The sequence below is a fragment of the Echinops telfairi genome, unplaced genomic scaffold (genome assembly GCF_000313985.2).
Source record: "Echinops telfairi isolate 266 unplaced genomic scaffold, ASM31398v2 ScPeMD7_7469;HRSCAF=8507_1, whole genome shotgun sequence".
Classification (NCBI taxonomy): domain Eukaryota; kingdom Metazoa; phylum Chordata; class Mammalia; order Afrosoricida; family Tenrecidae; genus Echinops; species Echinops telfairi.
Genome location: NW_022111373.1, coordinates 12559749 through 12564577, shown reverse-complemented (window position 1 = coordinate 12564577; position 4829 = coordinate 12559749). Strand labels below are relative to the sequence as shown.

General features: G+C 37.9%; 1 protein-coding gene across 1 annotated transcript in view; it reads right to left on the bottom strand.

Moving 5' to 3' along the window:
• Positions 1-4829, bottom strand: part of FBN2 (fibrillin 2) — a 266701-nt gene that overhangs the window by 181917 nt on the left and 79955 nt on the right. The gene's annotated exons all lie outside the window — the stretch shown is intronic.

Below are 4829 nucleotides of genomic sequence, written 5' to 3'. Positions count from 1 at the left end.
TACCTAAAGGAGTTCAGCTTTATTCATTCTGTGGGCCGGGAAGTGCACTCCACTGGTGGCTTTTCTTGCTTGACTGGCATGGGATTCTCTATTCCTCCTTCTGAAATGGTTTACTTTACACCCAGCAGCAGGGCAAAACGGATCAATCTTCAAGATAAAGTCCTTTGAACAAGTCACCGGGTGGGACTTACAAAGACTATGGATCAGTGGTTCTCAACCTTCCTAATGCCATGACCCTTTAACACAGTTCCTCATGTTATGGTCACCCCCCACCCCAACCATAAAATTATATTTGTTGCTACTTCATAACTGCAATTTTGCTACTGTTATGAATTGGGTGACCCTGTGAAAGGGGTCCTCAAAGGGGTCACAACCCACAGGTTGAGAATCCCTGCTATAGATGAAAGAGCCATACCATGTGATTTCACTTCATCACAAGAATTCCTTTAGTCTACTTCTTTCAATGGAAGTCATTATTATGCACTATTTTATGAGTTTTTTCTAATTGCAGGAAATGACTTGTGTTCATGTAACATAAATTAAAATTAAACTTTGTAATAATCTGGTCAATGTAGATAGCCAAGATGATTTTGTTTTGATTGTAACTATATTTAATAACTTCTTTTCATGACAAATATGTTTTGAGATGTTTGGAGTAGTTTATAAAAGTCTAATTCTTAGATATCAAATAACATAAATCAATAATTGTTCACAGTTTATTTTAATATATTTAAGTGGGCCAGTTCATTTGAAAACCTAAAATACCCAAAGCCAAATCTTTACCTTCAATAAAATACCACTTCTAACTATAAGGGATTTACAATACTGTAAAGATTAAAAAAGAAGAAACTAAAAGAAAACGTTATGTATGTGATAGTTCATGACATTTAATGTTTGCTTTTATATATTCTTGGGAAAGGGCTTAATACTATTGTAAGATCTTTAATTAATTTTATGATAATTTACATTTTGAAATCTATGTTGGTTAGTGTAGCAAAATAGAATACAAGATTAATTCTGGGCAATTAGTATTAGGCACAAGCACTCAACTGGCTCTCAGTATCAAGAATTGTTCCAGCTGACCTCTAACTTCATATTGCATAGCACTTTAGGAATGTATACCTTTCTGAAATTGCTTATTTAAGTCCAAAATGTCATCATGTTAAAAATAAAAAATGTCCTGATTTCTGAGCAAGTTAATTAAAAAAGAGATTAACATCGCAATTTTCCACTACCTCTCATTTTTTTTACCAAGTTATCCTATTTTTTACCAGATCATATTTCACTCCTTCTTAACCCTAAGATAGGCAATTAACTAATTGCATTAGGTGCAATACATCATTATGTTCTAAACTTCAGCAATGGCTTCTCTTGGCTCATGAGCCACATTTAAAAACTAATATTAAGCTATTTACCTATTTCATCAAAACAGCTTAAGTCTATATTAACTATAAAAGGCTCCAGTTGTCCCATAAAAAGTATGACATGCCTCTACTGGAGTTTTATATACTTTTTTTTATGCTCCATCTTTTCTAAATAAATGTGTCACAAATATTTGGAAAACAATCTAAGAAGTTAAAAGAAAAAATGAAACCACAGTTAAACCATAGCTTTAAAATAGCCTGAATTGAAGATTAGGATATAACTGATAATCTCCCGCTATTCCATGATTGTGAAAAAAAACACCAAAAAACCAACTTTAAAATTTTGCTCTTCTAGATTTATTAACCCAAATGGTAAACTTCATCTTACTCCTGAAGCTATATTGACCCACTAGATTTAGGGACAAATGGAGTCTAAAATGTATCTGTTCATTAAACAAAATCAAATAACTTAAGACTTCAGACATTTCTAAGTACTCAAGGACATTTTAAAAAATGTTCCAGATGAGATCAGACATATTTTTATAATTGTACTCTGAAAATGTAGGCCTCCTTGGTGAAATGCCACAGGAATAAAAATAAAGCATACATAGGGGAAATCAGGAGAGTCAATTACTCTTATCTGGTTTAAGATAAGAAATTTTCTCAACTTCAACAGTTTCTTTCTTTGAAACAGGACCCTTAGGAAACATTTTCATCTTCACCCATTTATTAATTCCAAATATATTTACTAAGCATAGACCAAGTGCTAGGCACTGTCTAGACATCTCAAAGACATCAATAACTATGTCTACCCTTAAGTAGCTTACAGATAGGGTCATATAAAACCAATAGATAGAATAAATAAGCAAATACATCAAGGGCAGTAAGGGCTACAAGAAAAAAGATCATAAATCTAGTAAAACTATAATTTATCTTTAATGGTAATCCATGTACACTCAATAAGGGATAGGGTATAATGTAGGATATTTTCTATAGAGAAATTGTGGTTTTATCAAAAGCTCTATGTAATTAGACGAATAACTCTTATCAAAGATTATGACTTCTACCATCCACAGTAAACAACATAGTAAATGGCATTGAACTGAATCTTCTTCATTTATAAATCATTCATGCTCTGATTTGTGGAAAGTTACTGATCTAAAAGACCTCAAAAAAAATCAACCTACTTCCACAGCTGACACACTTTCCCATGTAATTAAATGTAATTTGTGAGTGGTGGAGCACTGTGGGGCGTAGTGGTTACAAATTCGCCTTCAATCTGCAAGGTTAGCGGTTCAAAATCAAGGTTGGCAGGGCTTTCTACTCTGTACAGAGTCAGTCTCAGAAATGCACGGGCCATCGACTTGATGGCAGTGAGTTTGGTTTAGTTGGACAGTCATCCTTTGGGTTTATCTTTTTTATTTTAAATCATTTTACTGGGGGCTCATACAACTCTTATCACAATTCAGATATTCATCCCTTGTGTCAAGCATATTTGTACATGTGTTGCCACGATCATTTTCAAAACATTTTCTTTCTACTTGAGTCCTTGGTATTGGCTCATTTTTTCCCTCCCTCCCTCAGGAACCCTTGATAATTTATAAATTATTATTACTTTTTCATGTCTCACACTGACCAATGTCTCCCTGAACCCACTTTTCTGTTGTCCATCCCCCCCAGGAGGGGGGTCTATGTAGATCATTGTGACCGGTTCCCCCTTTCTCCTCCCACCTTCCTCTTCCCCTCCTGGTATCACTACTCTCATTATTGGTCCAGAGGGGTTCATCTGTCCTGGATTCCCTGTGTTTCCAGCTGTTTTCTGTACCCATGTACACGCTCTAGTGTAGCCGGATTTATAAGGTAGAATTTGGGTCAAGATAGTGTGGGGGAGGAAGCACTAAAGAACTAGTTATAACAAACTCACCAAATGACTGGGTGGGACCATGCCCTTGGGTCCAATTCCTCTTTTCCTGATGGGTCTGGGTAGGAGTAGGTTGGGAGGGAAGGCGGACAGACTTTTTTATTTAGTTGTGAGTGACTGTTAACAGGGTTAATTGTGATTCTAAAAACTTGGAATGCTAACATGAGGATTGGTTAATTTTGATGTCCTGCTGGCTATAAAATGAGTCATTTCTGAAACAGGAAAATGAATATGACTACCATTAAGAAAGAAGAGCCAGCAGTGGAATATATACCCTCTGGACCCTGATATCCTTGCCCGCAGGACCTCCTCCTGGCGGAGACAGCGCTGTGCTAGCAGAACCAAGAGCGTTAGAGAGTAAGTGAAGCGAAGAAGTGCCTTTGGGAGGAGTCTTGCTTGGGGAGTGGGGTGCCTCCAGGCATTTAAGGGGGGCGCCAACTAGGTTCTGCCTACTCCAGTTCTGCCTACTCCCCGAGCTAAAGCTGAACACTTTCCAGGTGACACAGTGCAATGAAGTGCCCGTTAGGCATTTTTCAGCGGTACTAAAAGAGCTTTGTAACATTGCCTGAGCAGGGTTGAGGCCAAGAGGCCACTCAGCTGAGAGGCTGACAGAGATGCCTGTGGGCATGGCAGAGACAAGGCTGTCTTGACAGGAAGAACTATCATCTGAGCTTTTTTCCAATCCTGAATTACAGCCTGCTGGTGGGAAGACTTCCTTTTCTATACTTTGGAAGTGGGGATTGTCTGTTTGTTCTGGGTGGTCACTGCAGTGAATTACCAAACCTCGCAGAGTCGTACAGAGTGAGGAGCGCTGTGGGAGGGACAGCTGGGGTAAAGGCACATCTAACTCCTGCCTCTGATCAACCTTCCCCAGGATCTGGTCCTATTTCATTCTCCATCCACCTTGGGAAGTCACGCAAGGCCCCAGACACCATTACTATACAACATTTCTGCCTCTGACATTGTTTATTAACTAAAATCAATCAGAAAGATCCAGGTCTAATTTTGTGTTCTATTGCTATTTACAATAAATAAATTCTACTCCATTTCTAAAAATACGAGTGATATAATTTCTGTGAAAAATACAATTGTCATTTTCTATTTGAATTCTATTGCTACGTAACATGAAGTGAACTGGCATCTGGCCGTTCGGAAGAGACCATGTTCCAAAAGTTTCCAAGTTCCAAAAGTTCCAAAAATTGACTTAATGTGATGACAACAGAAGAGTAGTCCAAAAGATAATAACTAGGACAGTTGCAAAATGAATTATAATAATTAACCAATAAATCTATAACCATTTCCAGTCACTTGGGCAGGAGTCTGGTGTTGTAACCCCCTCAGGGCCTCAAACGAACCCTGACTAATGTTGTAAATGTGGTTGGTGTCTCAAGGCATTATCTGGACCCAAGACCATCACCAGCCCCAGCTGCATTGTCTGCAGTAACTGCAGTCACAGACAAAGCTACCCTTCATGAAGAAGCATATGGGACAGGTCGAGTATCTCTGTTACTTGGGTCCAGGTTATTACAATTTGATTAGGAGCC